The sequence below is a fragment of the Arachis duranensis genome, chromosome 6 (assembly GCF_000817695.3).
Source record: "Arachis duranensis cultivar V14167 chromosome 6, aradu.V14167.gnm2.J7QH, whole genome shotgun sequence".
Taxonomy (NCBI): domain Eukaryota; kingdom Viridiplantae; phylum Streptophyta; class Magnoliopsida; order Fabales; family Fabaceae; genus Arachis; species Arachis duranensis.
This window is the reverse complement of record NC_029777.3, coordinates 32,930,765-32,949,055: the sequence shown is the minus strand read 5'-3', so window position 1 is coordinate 32,949,055 and position 18,291 is coordinate 32,930,765.

The following is an 18,291-nucleotide window of genomic DNA, read 5'->3' as shown; positions in this document are numbered from 1 at the left end:
TGCCTCAAGGGGTGCATTTTCCTCAACACAACTACTGGGAGCAACTCAACACCTCTTTGGGAGATTTGAGTTCTAATATGGAGCAACTAAGGATGGAGCACCAAGAGCACTCCATTATTCTCCATGAAATTAGAGAGGATCAAATAGCCATGAGGGAAGAGAAACAAAGGCAAAGAAGAGACATAGAGGAGCTCAAGCGTTCCATTGGATCTTCAAGAGGAAGAACTAGCCGCCATCACTAAGGTGGACCTGTTCTTTGATTTCCTTATTCTTATCTTTCTGTTTTTCAATTTTTATGCTTTATGTGTTATCTATATTTGTGTCTTCATTACATGATCATTAGTGTCTAGTATCTATGTCTTAAGGCTATGAATGTCCTATGAACCCTTCACCTTTCTTAAATGAAAAATATGCCTAATTACAGAAGAACAAGAAGTACTTGAATTTCGAAATTTTTCTTGAAATTAGTTTGATTATTTTGATGTGGTGGAAATACTTTTTGTTTTCTGAATGAATGCTTGAACAGTGCATAATTTTGATAGTGAAGTTTATGAATGTTAAAATTGTGGGCTCTTGAAAGAATGATGAAAAAAGAGAAATGTTATTCATAATATGAAAAATCATAAAATTGATTCTTGAAGCAAGAAAAAGTAGTGAATAACAAAGCTTTTGAAAAAAAAGGCGAAAAAGAAAAAGAAAGAAAAAGAAAAAGCAAGCAAATTTGAAAAGGTTCACCCAGTTATATGTCTGTGGCATTTATGTATCCGGTGGTAATACTGGAAAACAAAGTGCTTAGGGTCACGGCCAAGACTCATAAAGTAGTTGTGTTCAAGAATCAACATACTGAATTAGGAGAATCAATAACACTATCTTAATTCTGAATTCCTAGAGATGCCAATCATTCTGAACTTCAAAGGAAAAAGTGAGATGCCAAAACTATTCAGAAGCAAAAAGCTACTAGTTCCGCTCATCTAATTGGAGATAAGCTTCATTGATATTTTGGAATTCATTGTACATTCTCTTTTTTTATTCAATTTTGATGAGCGGATAATTTATACGCTTTTTGGCATTGTTTTTAGGTAGTTTTTAGTATGATTTAGTTAGTTTTTAGTATATAATTATTATTTTTTATGAAAAAATTACATTTCTAGACTTTACTATGAGTTTGTGTATTTTTCTGTGATTTCAGGTATTTTCTAGCTGAAATTGAAGGACCTGAGCAAAAATCTGACTCAGAGGCTGAAAAAGGACTGCAGATGCTGTTGGATTCTAACCTCCCTGCACTCGAAATGACTTTTCTGGAGCTACAGAAGCCCAATTGGCGCACTCTCAATTGCGTTGGAAATAGACATCTTGGGCTTTCCAGAAATGTATAATAGTCCATACTTTGCCCGAGATTTGATGACCCAAATTGGCATCAAAACGCCGGTCAGAGACCCTTTTCTGGCATTAAACTCCAGAACTGGCATAAAAGCTGGAGTTAAATGCCCAAACTAGCACCAGAGCTGGCGTTTAACTCCAAGAAGAGCCTATGCACGTGAAAGCTTCAATGCTCATCCCAAGCACACACTAAGTGAGCCTTAGAAGTGGATTTCTGCATCATTTACTTATTTCTGTAAACCCTAGGTTACTAGTATATTATAAATAGAACTTTTCTCTATTGTATTCACATGCTACAGATGATATTTCACATTTGGGGAGGCTGGCCATTCGGCCATGCCTGGACCTTCATCACTTATGTATTTTCAACGGTGGAGTTTTTACACCTCATAGATTAAGGTGTGGAGCTCTGTTGTTCCTCATGAATTAATGTAAAGTACTATTGTTCTTCTATTCGATTCAATATTATTCTTATTCTAAGATATTCACTCGTACTTCAACCTGATGAATGTGATGATCCGTGACACTCATCATCATTCTCACTTATGAACGCGTGCCTGAAAACCACTTTCGTTCTATTTGCAATAGCTTGAGTGTGTATCTCTTGGCCTCATTGTCCACGACGCATGGGTGACTCTCCTAACAACAGAGCCTTCCATTCCGTGAGATCAGAGTCTTCGTGGTATAAGCTAGAATCAATTGGCAGCATTCTTGAGATCCGGAAAGTCTAAACCTTGTCTGTGGTATTCTGAGTAGGATCTGGGATGGGATGACTGTGACGAGCTTCAAACTCATGAGTGCTGGGTGCAGTGACAGTGCGCAAAAGGATCATTGTATCTTATTTTAACACAAGTGGGAACCGACAGATAATTAGCCCTACGTAACCCGTAGCCGGACCATTTTCACTGAGAGGACGAACGGTAACCATTGACAATGGTGATCCCCCAACATACAGCTTGCCATGGAAGGGAGTACGCATGACTGGATGAAGGCAGTAGGAAAGCAGAGATTTAGGAGGAACAAAGTATCTCCATACGCTTATCTGAAATTTCCACCAATGAATTACATAAGTATTTCTATCTTATTATATGTCTTATTCATCTTTTAATTATTAAAACCCCATAACCATTTGAATCTGCCTGACTGAGATCTGCAAGATGACCATAGCTTGCTTCAAGCTGACAATCTCCGTGGGATCAACCCTTACTCACGTAAGGTATTACTTGGACGACCCAGTGCACTTGCTGTTCAGCTGCACGGAATTGTGAAGAAGTGTGAGCATCACGATTCTGTGTACCAACCTTCCAGAAGTGTAAAATCTTCATTCTACCTTTTTGTCTTAGAATGTCCAGATTATCCTTCTAAGCATGTATCATTCCCTTCTTTCTCAACAAGATTCATCCTCGAGTCTATATCCATATAAAAAGGAGAGAAATTAGAAAAATTGAAAGTAGTTGAGGCATTATACTCACCTAGCAGGTCAATCTTGTAAGCCTTTTCATTGATCTTCTAAAGTACTTAGAACAGGCCATCTCCTCTAGCATGAAGTTTATACTTTCTTTGAGTAGAAAACCTATCTTTCTTTAAATGAACCCAAACCCAATCTCTTGGTTTGAAGACTATATGCTTTCAACCCTTATTTACCCTTTCAGTTATGGCCTTCTTCTTCCTTTCAGTTAGGTCACAAGCCTTGTTGACAGCTTTATAGTCAAACACATCTTCCATGATCCATCCTTCTTGAAAACTAAAAACATTAGAACAACACAAGGACTCATGCTTTCTCTCCAAAACCTTTAGCTAAGAGCTCCCCTACTTGTCTTTGCAACTCCTTTGTTTCTTTAGGATTGGTCTGATAAGCTAGCTGATGAGCGGATATTTTATACGCTTTTTGGGGTGTTTTATTATAGTTTTTAGTAGGATCTAGCTACTTTTTAGTATATTTTTATTAGTTTTTATGCAAAAATCACATTTCTGGACTTTACTATGAGTTTGTGTATTTTCTATGATTTCAGGTATTTTCTGGCTGAAATTAAGGGACCTGAGCAAAAATCTGATTCAGAGGTTGATAGAGGACTGCTGATGCTGTTGGATTCTGACCTCCCTGCACTCGAAGTGGAATTTCTTAAGCTACAGAAGTCCAAATGGCACGCTCGCAATTGCATTGGAAATTAAACATCCAGGGCTTTCCAGCAATATATAATAGTCCATACTTTGCCCAAGTTTAGACAATGCAAAATGCCGTTTAACGCTAGCTTTCTGCCCTATTCTGGCGTCAAACGCCAGAAACAAGTTGCAAAGCAGAGTTAAACGCCAGAAATAGGTTACAAACTGGTGTTTAACTCCAAGAATGGCCTATGCACGTGAAAGCTTCAATGCTCAGCCCCAGCACATACCAAGTGGGCCCCACAAGTGGATTTCTGCACTATCTATGTTAGTTTACTCAGTTTCTATAAACCTAGGTTACTAGTTGAGTATATAAACTAATTTTAGAGATCTATTTTGTACCTCATGACATTTTACATCTGAATTTGTATCTTTGACGGCATGAGTCTCTAAACCCCATGGTTGGGGGTGAGGAGCTCTGCAGCATCTCGATGAATTAATGCAAGTATTTCTGTTTTCTATTCAATCTCGCTTGTTTCTATTTTAAGATATTCATTTGCACTTCAACATGATGAATGTGATGATCCGTGACACTCATCACCATTCTCAACCTATGAACGCTTGCCTGACAACCACTTCCGTTCTACCTTAGATTGAATGTATATCTCTTGGGTTTCTGGTTCACGAGTTTGACTGCCTCTCCTGACAACAAAGCATTCAATTCATGAGTCCAGAGTCTTCGTGGTATAAGCTAGAATCAATGGGCAGCATTCTTGAGATCTAGAAAGTCTAAACCTTGTCTATGGTATTTCGAGTAGGATCCGGGAAAGGATGTCTGTGACGAGCTTCAAACTCATGATCGTTGGGCGTAGTGACAGACGCAAAAGGATCACTGGATCCTATTCCAACACCAGTGAGAACCAACAGATGATTAGCCATGTACATGGACCCTTTTCACTGAGAGGACGGCTGGTAGCCATTGACAACGGTAATCCACCAACATACAGCTTGCCATGGAAGGAGACCTGCGTGCATGAAGAAGAAGACAGTAGGAAAGCAGAAATTCAGAGGACAAAACATCTCCAAACTCCAACCCATTCTCCATTACTGCGTAACAAATATTCCTTTCATGCTCTTTCACTTTTTACAATTAAAACTAAAGAACCCTATTGATATCCTGACTAAGAATAATAAGGTATCCATAGCTTGCTTCAAGCCGGCAATCTCCGTGGGATCGACCCTTACTCACATAAGGTATTACTTGGACGACCCAGTACACTTGCTGGTTAGTTGTGCAGAATTACATAGTGTGAGTTTTCGTGCACCATGTTTTTGGCGCCATTGCTGGAGATTGTTCGAGTTTGAACAACTGACGATTTATCTTGTTACTTAGATTAGGAAAAATTTGTCTTTTTGGTTTAGAGTCACTAGGATTGCATCTTTTATTATTCCTTTTTAAAAATCTTTCAAAAATATTATTTTTCTCTATTAGTTTTTAATTTTTCTTGGAGTCTTTTGTTTGAGTTTAGTTTCATATCTTAAGTTTGGTGTCAATTTAATGTTTTTATTTTCCTTTAAAAATACCTTTTTAAAACACGTTAAATTTAAAGCTGAGTTGGCTAGAGTGTTGTGCTTGTGTTCTTGGTAATTGGGTATATTCCTTTTAAAACTTTTTCAAAAATAATTTTTCTTTGATTAAATCTTGTGCCAAACTTTAAGTTTGTTGTTCTCTAGTTACTTTTTCTGTAGTTTTCGAAAATTTTATTTTGGTTTTCTAAAAAAATTTAAAGTTTGGTGTTCTTTCTTTTGTTCTTTTGTTCTTGTGAGTCTTCAAGGTGTTCTTGAGTCTTCTTTGTGTTTTGATCTTAAAATTTTTAAGTTTGGTGTGCCTTGGTGTGTTTCTCTCTTTCATAATAAAATTCAAAAATATAAATATCTTTTCCTTTCAAATCATATTCTTTTAAGTTTTTTTTAAATCATATCTTTTTCAAAAACATCCTAACCACTTTCTCTCTCCTCACTTTTTCGAAAATCTTCATAAAATATTTTCAATTTTTTTTATTTATTTTAGTTTTTTTATTTTTATTTTATTATTTCGAATATATACATATATATATATACAAATAAATATAAAATAAAATTTTTATCTACATCATATCCCTTACTCCATCATGGACCTAAGTGGAAATGAATAGTACAGAAGGACTCTGGGGTCATATGCTAACCCCACTACTGCTTCATATGGGAGTAGTATCTGTATACCCTCCATCGGAGTCAGTAGTTTTGAGTTGAATCCTCAGCTCATTATCATGGTGCAGCAAAATTGCCAGTATTTCGGTCTTCCACAGGAAGAACCAACTGAGTTTCTGGCACATTTCTTACAAATTGCTGACACAGTACATGATAAGGAAGTAAATCAGGATGTCTACAGATTATTACTGTTTCCATTTGCTGTAAAAGACCAAGCTAAGAGGTGGTTAAATAACCAACCTAAAGCTAGCATAAGAACATGAAAATAGTTGTCAGACAAATTTCTGAATCAATATTTCCCTCCCAAGAGGATGACACAGCTAAGGCTGGACATCCAAGGCTTTAAACAAGAGGATAATGAATCCCTTTACAATGCCTGGGAGAGGTACAGAGAGATGTTAAGAAAATGCCCCTCTGAAATATTTTCAGAATGGGTGCAGTTAGACATCTTCTACTACGGGCTTACAGCAAAAGCTCAGATATCTCTAGACCACTCAGCTGGTGGATCTATACACATGAGAAAAACAATTGAAGTGGCTCAAGAGCTCATTAATACAGTTGCTAGAAATTAGCATCTGTATTTAAGTAGTGAATCTTCCATAAAAAAAGAGGCTAAGGCAGTATCCACTGAACTTAGTCCTCTGGGATAAGTTGCTGAAATCAATCAGCATTTATGTTATCTGACAAAACAATTCGAAGAATTTAAAGAGATGTTACAAGACACTAAGGATGCTAACAGGAACATGGAAGCACAACTTCACCAAACAAGATGGTAGTTATCAAAACAGATAACAGAAGAGTGCCAAGAAATTCAATTAAGGAGTGGAAAAACATTGAATACCTCAGCTCAAAGCAGCAGAAAGCCAAGAAAAGAACAAATAATAGAGGATGAGTAGACTGCTACCCAAAATCCCTCTGAGGATAGTAAGAGCCCATAGAGGAATGATTATGGCGTTCAAACACCAGAAAAAGGGTGAAAAACTGGCATTAAACGCCTAGTGGATGCCTAGTTCTGGCGTTCAAACGCCAGAAAAGGGAGAAAAAGTGGCATTAAACGCCCAAACCATGTTCAGTTCTGGTGTTCAAATGCCAGAAAGGGGAGGGAATCTGGCGTTAAATGCCAATCTAGCCACCAATCCTGGCGTTCAAACGCCTATGAGGGGTCAGACACTTGAAAGTGCTGATAATAACTCCCTCAAGAAGGCTTCTCAACCTACCTCTGTAGGAAATAAACTGCAGCAACCAAGGTTGAAGAATACAAAGCCAAAATACCTTATCCTCAGAAACTCCGCCAAGCGGAACAGGATAAACAATTTTCCTGCTTTATAGACTATCTCAAGACTCTTGAAATCAAGATTCTATTAGCAGAGGCATTTGAGCAAATACCCTCTTATGCTAAGTTCATGAAAGAGATCTTAAGTCATAAGAAGAATTGGAGAGAAACTGAAAAAGTTTTTCTCACTGAAGAATGCAGTGCAATCATTTAAAAGAGCTCACCAGAGAAGCTTAAGGATCCTGGAAGCTTTATGATACCATGCACATTAGAGGAAACCTATACCAAGACAGCTCTATGTGATCTTGGGGCAAGTATCAATCTAATCCCTGTATCCACTATCAGAAAGCTTGGCTTGACTGAAGAGGTCAAACCAACCAGGATATGTCTTCAACTTGCTGATGGCTCCATTAAATACCCATCAGGCGTGATTGAAGATATGATTATCACAGTTGGGTCATTTGCCTTTCCCACTAATTTTGTAGTGCTGGAAATGGAAGAGCACAAGAGTGCAACTCTCATTCTAGGAAGACCTTTCCTAGAAATTGGACGAACCCTCATTGACGTCCAAAAAGGGAAAGTAACCCTGAGAGTCAATAAGGATGAGTTTAGGCTGAATGCTATTGAAGCAATGAAGCACCCAGACACATCAAAAGACTGCATGCGTGTTGATATTATTGATTCCCTGGTACAGGAGATCAATATGGCTGAGAGTCTCAAATCAGAACTAGAGAATATTTTTAAAGATGTTCAGCCTGATATGGAGGCACCAGAGGAAATGCAAGAACATCTAAAAATTCCTCAGGAAGAGGAGAAACCTCCTAAACTCGAGCTCAAACCACTACCACCATCCCTAAAATATGCATTTCTGTGAGAAGGTGAAACTTTTCCTGTAATCATAAGCTCTACCTTAGAGCTACAGGAAGAGAAAACACTAATTCAGGTGCTAAAGACACACAAAACAGCTATTGGATGGTCCATTAGTGATCTCAAGGGCATTAGCCCAGCCAGATGCATGTACAAGATCCTACTGGAGGATAATGTCAGACCAGTGGTTCAACCACAAAGGCGGCTGAATCCAACCATGAAGGAGGTGGTGCAGAAAGAGGTCACTAAATTGCTAGAGGCTGGGATTATTTATCCCATTTCTGATAGCCCCTGGGTGAGCCCTATCCAAGTTATACCTAAAAAGGGAGGCATGACAGTGGTTCATAATAAAAAAATGAACTTGTTCCTACAAGAATAGTTACAGGGTGGCGTATGTGTATTGACTACAGAAGACTCAATACAGCCACCAGAAAGGATCATTTTCCTTTACCCTTCATAGACCAAATGCTAGAAAGGCTAGTAGGTCATGACTATTACTACTTTCTGGATGGCTACTCAGGCTATAACTAGATTGCAGTAGATCCCTAGGATCAAGATAAAATAGCATTCACATGTCCATCTGGAGTATTTGTCTACAAAAGGATGCCATTTGGTATGTGTAATGCACCAGCAACCTTTCAGAGATGCATGCTTTCTATTTTCTCTAATATGATGGAAATATTTCTGGAAGTCTTCATGGACGACTTCTCAGTATTTGGAGATTCATCAGCTCCTGTCTTGACCATCCAGGACTTGTTCTGAAAAGGTGCCAAGAGACCAACCTGGTTTTAAACGGGGAGAAATGTCACTCTATGGTGACTGAAGGAATTGTCCTTGGGCACAAAATTTCAAACAAAGGCATAGAGGTGGATCAAGCTAAGGTGGAAGTAATCGAAAAATTACCACCACCCACCAATGTTAAGGCAATCAGAAGTTTTCTGGGACATGCAGGATTCTACAGGAGGTTTATAAAGGATTTTTCAAAAATCACAAAACCTCTGAGTAACCTGCTAGCTGCTGACACACCATTTGTCTTTGACACAGAGTGTTTGCAGGCTTTTGAAAGTCTGAATGCTAAGCTGGTCACAGTGCCTGTCATTTCTGCACCGGACTGGACATTACCATTTGAACTAATGTGTGATGCCAGTGACCATGCTATTGGTGCAGTATTGGGAAAGAGGCATGACAAGCTTCTACACGTTATTTACTCGCTAGCCGTGTTCTAAATTATGCACAGAAAAATTACACAACCACAGAAAAGGAATTGCTTGCAGTGGTTTATGCCATTGACAAGTTCAGATCATTCCATGGTTTGCAGACATCGTAAACTATAAAGCTGCAAGATTCATTCCCAAGAAGTTCAGTAGGCAGCAAAAGAAAAAACTACATTTTGATGTGAAGTACTACTTGTGGGATGAACCATATCTCTTCAAGAGATGCACAGACGAACTAATCCGTAGGTGCGTGCCTAGAGAAGAGGTGCAGAAGATCCTATGGTATTGCCATGGATCACAATATGGAGGACATTTCGGAGGTGAGCGAACAGCCACCAAAGTCCTCCAATGTGGCTTCTACTGGCCTACAATCTATAGAGACTCTCGAGAGTTTGTACGTAACTGTGACAGCTGCCAGCGAGCTGGCAATCTGCCTCATGGTTACACCATGCCTCAACAAGGGATCCTAGAGAATTAGTTGTTTGATGTATGGGATATTGACTTCATGGGTCCTCTCCCACCATCATACTCAAACACTTATATTCTGGTGGCAGTAGACTATGTATCTAAATGGGTGGAGGCAATTGCAACACCCACTAACGATACTAAGATAGTACTGAAGTTTCTCCAAAAACATATCTTTAGTAGATTTGGTGTCCCTAGAGCACTGATCAGTGATGGAGGCACTCATTTCTGTAATAAACAGCTTTATACTGCCATGGTCCGATATGGAATTAGCCACAAGGTGGCAACTCCATATCATCCACAGACCAATGGGCAAGCTGAATTCTCTAATAGAGAACTAAAGGAATCCTGGAACAGACTGTAATTGCCCGTAGAAAGGATTGGGCAAAGAGCTTGGATGATGCTCTATGGGCATACAGAAGAGCATTCAAGACTCCTATAGGAACCTCTCCATACCAGCTTATGTATGGGAAGGCCTGTCACCTGCCCGTGGAACTGGAGCATAAAGCATACTGGGCAACCAGATTCCTAAACCTTGATGCCAAATTAGCTGGAGAGAAAAGATTGCTCCAGCTGAATGAGCTAGAGGAACTCAGACTCAATGCTTTTGAAAATGCCAAAATTTACAAGGAAAAAACAAAGAGATGGCATGATAAGAACCTATCATCCAGAGTCTTTGAGCCAGGACAAAAGGTTCTGCTATTTAACTCTAGGCTCAGGCTATTCCCTGGGAAACTAAAATCCAGGTGGAGAAGATCATATGTGATTACAGGCGTGTCACCATATGGATATGTAGAGCTTCAGAATATTGATTCTGACAAAAAGTTCATTGTTAATGGACAGAGAGTCAAACATTATCTTGAAAGCAATTTTGAGCAAGAATGCTCAAAACTGAGACTAGATTAAAGCTCAGTAAGGTCCAGCTAAAGACAATAAAGAAGCGCTTGCTGGGAGACAACACAGCTATTACTGTAGTCTATTTGTTATTTAAATAATAATTATCGGAGTTTAATAAGTTATCATCAGAACTAATTCTCATTTACAGAAGTTCATAGAGTTACAGAAGGATCAGAGCAGAGAAAAGAAGCTTACTGGCATAAAAACAAGCAACTTTGGGCGTTAAACGCCAGAATGGGCGCCATTCTGGGAGTTTAACGCCAGAACTACAGCATTCTGGGCATTTTGATAAAGACTTTCTGGCGTTTAATGCCAGCCAGGATACCTAGCTGGGCGTTAAACGCCCAAAACAAGCATCAAATGGGCGTTAAATGCCTAAAACAAGCAGCGTTTGGGCGTTTAACGCCAGGAATGTGGAGGGGAGGTAATTTTTTTTTCCAACCCAATTTTTTTTAATTTTTATGTTTTCATCCATAATTTCTTGCATAAACATATTTCAAATCCTCATCTTTTCAATTTCAAATTTCAAAAGAAAAATAACTCTTAATCCTAAAAATCTTTTCTTCTTTTGAAATCTTTTTCAAAATGCATATATCTTTTTAATTTCTCTTCAAATCTTTTTAAAAATTTATATATCTTTTTAAGATCTTTTCAAATTTAGATTTATCTTTTTCAAAACTCTCTCTTATCTTATTTTACAATTACATCTTTTGCATATCAAAATTATCTTTTTACAAATCATATCTTTTTCAAAAATTTTTGAACCCACCCCATCCCTTTTAAATTAACATTCGGCCACCCCCTCTCCTCCATAATTCAAATTTGGCTCTCCTCCTTCTCCTCTCCTTTCCTTTCTTTTGCTTGAGGACAACCAGCACAAAAGGTGTTCCAAATCAACTTAAGAGAGGGGATCTCAAACCAATTGCTAGAGGCTGGCTGGATTTTATTGGGCGTTCCATATTGCCTACCAGCAACCACTCCGAAGTCACTCTCAAGAGAGCAGTGACGATCCATTGCATTATGCAAGGAAACGAAGTGGAATTTCATCAACTGATTTCTTGTGAGCTCTACACAATTGCAAATAAGAACTCCAAGGACACCAAATTGGCTTACCCAAATTTGATTTCTCTATTATGCAAAGAGGCTGGGGTGAAGATGGGAGTAGATGAGTTCATCCCAGTCGAACATCCGATCACCAAGAGGTCAATGGAGGGACAACAGGTACAAGAAAACTCTATCAAAAGGAGGGCGCAGAAGTTCCTCCCAGAAATCCCTCAGATTGACTATTGGACCCGCCTAGAAGCATCTATCACCAAGCTGTAAAAAACTATGAATCAACTCAAGGAAGAACAGTAGAATCAAAGTTTTATGATCTGCAAACTGCTTAAGGAATAGGAGAAGCAAGGGCGTGAACTACAGGAGCTGAAGCGCCAGAAGCTTTCTCTTGAAGGTCCAGACAACCCACAAATTGAAGGAGCGTCCATCTCCCAAAATAAAGGTTGTTGAGTCCTAACGAGGGGATAATTTATACGCTTTTTGTCACTGTTTTCAGTATGTTTTTAGTACATTTTAGTTAGTTTTTAATATGTTTTTATTAGTTTTTATTTAAAATTCACTTTTCTGGGCTTTACTATGAGTTTGTGTGTTTTTCTATGATTTCAGGTAATTTCTGGGTGAAATTGAGGTACCTGAGCAAAAATCTGATTCAGAGGCTGAAAAAGGACTGCAGATGCTGTTGGATTCTGACCTCCCTACACTCAAAGTAGATTTTCTGGAGCTACAGAAACCCAATTGGAGCGCTCTCGATTGCGTTGGAAAGTAGACATCCTGTGATTTCCAGCAATGTATAATAGTCCATACTTTGCCAGAGATTTGATGGCCCAAACCGGCGTTGCAAATCAGCTTCAGAATTCCTGGCGTTTAACGCCGGAACTGTCACAAAAAATGGAGTTAAACACCCAAACTGGCACAAAAGCTGGTGTTTAACTCTAGAAAAAGTCTCTACACATGAAAGCTTAAATGCGCAGCCCAAGCACACACCAAGTGGACCCCGGAAGTGGATTTTTATGTCATTTACTCATTTCTGTATATCCTAGATTACTAGTTCACTATAAATAGGATATTTTGACATTGTATCTGGACCTCATGACACATTACACGTTTCTTATTGTATCTTCTACGGCATGAGTCTCTAAACCCCATAGTTGAGGGTGAGGAGCTTTGCTGTATCTTGATGGATTAATGCAATTACTACTATTTTTCATTCAATCACGCTTGCTTCTATTCTAAGATATCACTTGTTCCTCAACTTGATGAATGTGATGATCCGTGACACTCATCATCATTCTCACCTATGAACGTGTGCCTGACAACCACCTCCGTTCTACTTTAGATGGAGTGAATATCTCTTGGATTCCTTAATCAGAATCTTCATGGTATAAGCTAGAATTGATGGCGGCATTCAAGAGAATCTGAAAGGTCTAAACCTTGTCTGTGGTATTCTGAGTAGGATTCAAGGATTGAATGACTGTGACGAGCTTCAAACTTCTGAGGGCTGGGCGTTAGTGATAAACGCAAAAGAATCACTGGATTCTATTCCAACCTGATTGAGAACCGACAGATGATTGGCCGTGCTGTGACAGAGCACGTTGAACATTTTCACTGAGAGGATGGGAGGTAGCCATTGACAACGGTGAAACCCTACATACATCTTGCCATGGAAGGAGCCTTGTGTGCATGAAGAAGAAGACAGTAGGAAAGCAGAGATTCAAAAGATAGAGCATCTCCAAAATCTCAACATGTTCTCCATTACTACAAAACAAGTATCTATTTCATGTTCTTTTACTTTTCACAATTAAACCTGAGAATTATTGATATCCTGACTAAGAGTTACAAGATAACCATAGCTTGCTTCAAGCTGACAATCTCCGTGGGATCGACCCTTACTCACGTAAGGTATTACTTGGACGACCCAGTGCACTTGCTGGTTAGTTGTGCGGAATTGCAAAAGTGTGATTGCTATTTCGTGCACCAAGTTCTTGGCACCGTTGCCAGGGATTGTTCGAGTTTGGACAATTGACGGTCTATCTTGTTGCTTAGATTAGGACTGTTTTATTTTTGTTAGTTTAGAGTCCTTTATTTGAGTTTAGTTTCATATTTTAAGTTTGGTGTCAATTGCATGTTTTTGTTTTCTTTTAATTTTTCAAATTTGCATGTTCTTGGCCCTTTCTTGATTTTTAAAAGTTATAAGTTTGGTGTCTTCTTTGTGTTTTCCTTTAAAATTTTCGAAATTTGTGTTTGATTTTCTAAAAATTTTAAGTTTGGTGTCATCTTGTTGTTTTTCTCTCTCCTCTTTTCAAAAATCAAATCTTTTTCAAAATAATTTTCAGTCATATCTTCTTAATTGCTAATTCCAAAATCCTTTTAATTAATTAATTGATTTAGCTTTCAATTTGCTTTGATTTTATTTTCTTTTAGTTTTCGAAATTTTGTTTTATTTTCTTTTCCATTTATTTTATTATTTTCGGGCAATTCTAATAAAAAACAAAAAAAATTTTATTTTATACTTCACTTGTGAATCTATATCATTTCCCTTTCTCCATCATGGACCTAAGTGGAATTAAGCAGTCCAGAAGGACTCTGGGGTCATATGCTAACCCCATTACAGCTGCATATGGGAGTAGCATCTATATACCTCCCATTAAAGCAAGCAGCTTTGAACTAAATCCTCAACTCATTATCATGGTGCAGCAAAATTGCTAGTATTCCGGTCTTCCACAGGAAGAACCTACTGAGTTTCTGGCACAGTTCTTACAAATTGCTGACACAGTACGTGATAAAGAGGTGGATTAGGATATCTACAGATTATTACTGTTTCCATTTGCTGTAAAAGATCAAGCTAAGAGGTGGCTGAATAACCAACCCACAGCAAGCATAAAAACATGGAGACAGTTATCAGACAAATTCCTGAATCAATTTTACCCTCCAAAAAGGATGACACAGCTAAGGCTGGACATCCAAGGCTTTAAACAAGAGGATAATGAATCTCTTTATAATGCCTGGGAGTGGTACAGAGGTATGCTAAGAAAATACCCCTCTGAAATGTTTTCAGAGTGGGTACAGTTAGACATCTTCTACTATGGGCTTACAGAGAAAGCTCAGATGTCTCTAGACCACTCAGCTGGTGGATCTATATATACGAGGAAGACGATTGAGGAGGCTCAAGAGCTCATAGATACTATTGCTAGAAATCAACATCTATACTCAAGCAGTGAGTCCTCTACAAAAGAAGAAGCTATGGCAGTAACTACTGATCCTAATCCTCAAGAACAGATTGTTGAGCTTAATCAGCAATTACTCCTGATGACAAAATAGTTAGCAGAATTCAAAGAGATGCTCCAAGAAACCAAAATTGCTAACAAGAATATAGAATTACAGTTGAATCAGACAAAACAGCAATTATCTAAACAGATAACAGAAGAATGGCAAGCAGTTTAACTGAGGAGTGGGAAGACATTGAATAACACTGCTCAAAATAGCAAAAAGCCAAGAAAGGAACAACTGACAGAGGATAACCAAACCACTGCCCAAAATCCCTCTGAGGACAGTAAGAGCCCAGAGAGGAATACTCCTGGCGTACAAACGCCAGAAAGGGGGAAAAGCTGGCGTTAAACGCCCATTCCTTGCCCAATTCTGGCATTCAAACGCCAGAAAAGGGGAAAAAGTTGGCGTTAAACGCCCATTCCTCACCCATTCCTGGCATTCAAACGCCAATGAGGAATCAGACACCTGAGAGTGCTGATAGTAACCCCTCTAAGAAGGCTTCTCCAACCACCTCTGTAGGGAATAAACCTGCAGCAACTAAGGTTGAAGAATATAAAGCCAGAATGCCTTATCCTTAGAAACTCCGCCAAGCGGAACAGGATAAACAATTTTCCCGCTTTGCAGACTATCTCAAGACTCTTGTAATAAAGATTCCGTTTGCAGAGGCACTTGAGCAAATACCCTCTTATGCTAAGTTCATGAAAGAGATCTTAAGTCATAAGAAGGATTGGAGAGAAACTGAGAAGGTGTTTCTCACTGAAGAATGCAGTGCAGTCATCCTGAAAAGCTTACCAGAAAAGCTTCAAGATCTAGGAAGTTTTATGATACCATGCACATTAGAAGGTGCTTGTACCAAGATAGCCCTATGTGACCTTGGAACAAGTATCAACCTAATACCTGCATCCACTATCAGAAAGCATGGGTTGACTGAAGAAGTCAAACCAACCCAGATATGTCTCCAACTTGCTGATGGCTCCCTTAAATATCCATCAGGCATAATTGAAGACATGATTGTCAAGGTTGGGCCATTTGCCTTTCCAATTGACTTTGTAGTGCTGGAGATGGAGGAGCACAAGAGTGCAACTCTCATCCTAGGAAGACCCTTCCTAGCAACTGGATGAACTCTCATTGATGTACAAAAAGGGGAAGTGACCCTGAGAGTCAATGAGGATGAGTTTAAGTTGAATGCTGTCAAAGCTATGCAGCATCCAGACACATCAAATGACTGCATGAGCGCTGATATTATTGACTCTTTGGTGGAAGAGATCTATATGACTGAGAGTCTCGAATCAGAGCTAGAGGATATCTTTAAAGGTATCCAGCCTGACCTGGAGGAATCAGAGGAAATAAAAGAACCTCTGAAAATTCCTCAAGAAGAGGATAAGCCTCCTAAACCCGAGCTCAAGCCACAACCACCATCCCTGAAGTATGCATTTCTGGGAGAAGGTGACACTTTTCCAGTGATCATAAGCTCTACTTTAAACTCATAGGAAGAGGAAGCACTAATTCAAGTGCTAAAGACACACAAGACAGCTCTTTGGTGGTCCATAAGTGATCTTAAGGGCATTAGCCCAGCAAGATGCATGCACAAGATCCTCTTGGAAGATAATGCCAAGCCAGTGGTTCAACCACAGAGGTGGCTAAATCCAGCCATGAAGGAGGTGGTGCAGAAAGAGGTCACTATGTTACTAGAGGTTGAGATTATTTATCCTATTTCTGATAGCCCCTGGGTGAGCCCTGTCCAAGTTGTCCCCAAGAAGGGAGGCATGACTGTGGTTCACAATGAAAAGAATGAACTGGTTCCGACAAGAACAGTTACAGGGTAGCGTATGTGTATTGACTACAGAAGGCTTAATACAGCCACCAGAAAGGATCATTTTCCTTTACCATTCATAGACCAAATACTAGAAAGACTAGCGGGTCTTGATTATTACTGATTTTTGGATGGCTATTCAGGCTATAATCAAATTGCAGTGGACCCTCAAGATCAAGAGAAAACAGCATTCACCTGTCCTTCTGGCGTGTTTGCTTACAGAAGAATGCCTTTTGGTCTATGCAATGCACCTGCTACCTTTCAGAGGTGCATACTCTCCATCTTCTCTGATATGGTAGAGAAGTTCCTGGAAGTCTTCATGGATGACTTCTCAGTATTTGGAGACTCATTCAACTCCTGTCTTGATCACCTAGCCCTTGTCCTGAAAAGATGCCAAGAGACTAATCTGGTCTTAAACTGGGAGAAATGTCACTTTATGGTGACTGAAGGAATTGTCCTTGGGCATAAAATTTCAAGCAAGGGAATAGAGGTAGATCAAGCAAAGGTAGAGGTAATTGAAAAATTACCACCACCTGCCAATGTTAAGGAAATCAGAAGCTTTCTGGGACATGTAGGATTCTACAGAAGGTTTATAAAGGATTTTTCTAAAATTTCAAAACCTCTAAGCAACCTATTAGCTGCTGACACACCATTCGTGTTTGACACACAGTGTCTGCAGGCATTTGAGACCGTAAAAGCCAAGATGGTCACAGCACCAGTCATCTCTGCACCAGACTGGACACTACCATTCGAATTAATGTGTGTTGCCAGTGACCATGCCATTGGTGCAGTGTTGGGACAGAGGCATAACAAGCTTCTGCACGTCATCTATTATGCTAGCCGTGTTTAAAATGATGCACAGAAGAATTACACAACCACAAAAAAAGAGTTACTTGCAGTGGTTTATGCCATTGACAAGTTTAGATCTTATTTAGTAGGATCAAAAGTGATTGTGTACACTGACCATGCTGCTCTTAAATACTTACTCACAAAGCAGGATTCAAAACCCAAGCTCATAAGGTGGGTGTTGCTTCTGCAAGAGTTTGATATAGAAATAAGAGACAGAAAAGGGACAGAGAACCAGGTAGCTGATCATCTATACCGAATAGAACCAGTAGCAGGGGCGTCCCTCCTGATGACAAGTCATCATATACCAATTTTTCAAGCTAATACACTTGTTTCACTAGTCTTTATGCACTTTCTTGCATCCTAAGTAAATAATTTGGAATGAAAATGCATGACTTCTTTAAATCAAACAACCACCATTAAATTGATGCTAAATCATGAGGTTTGAGCTAAAATTTATTAATTTTTAATGAATTATAAACCTTATGAGTTTAGAGATACTTTGATTGGTTGTTTTGGTTTCTTGTAGGTGAAGAAAGGAAGAAAAGAAGAAAAACGTGGCTTAAGAAGTGTGGCCAAGAGATGAGAAGTGTGGTGCAAAATAGAAGGAAGAAGCAAACACTGCCCTCCACAAGAGCACATTGCCCTCCAGGAGAGCAGCATAATGAACCAAGCCTTAAAAGCATCACTGCCTTGCCCACAATAAGGGCGGAGCACAATTCTATGCCAAGGACCAAAGGAAGCAAAAACTCTGCCCTACCCTCCTCAAGAGCAATATTGGGCTTTCATGAAAAATAATTCAAAGGAAATTGCTTCCTAGTGTTTCCTATGGGTTTCGAACCCAAGAACAAGGAGGAAAG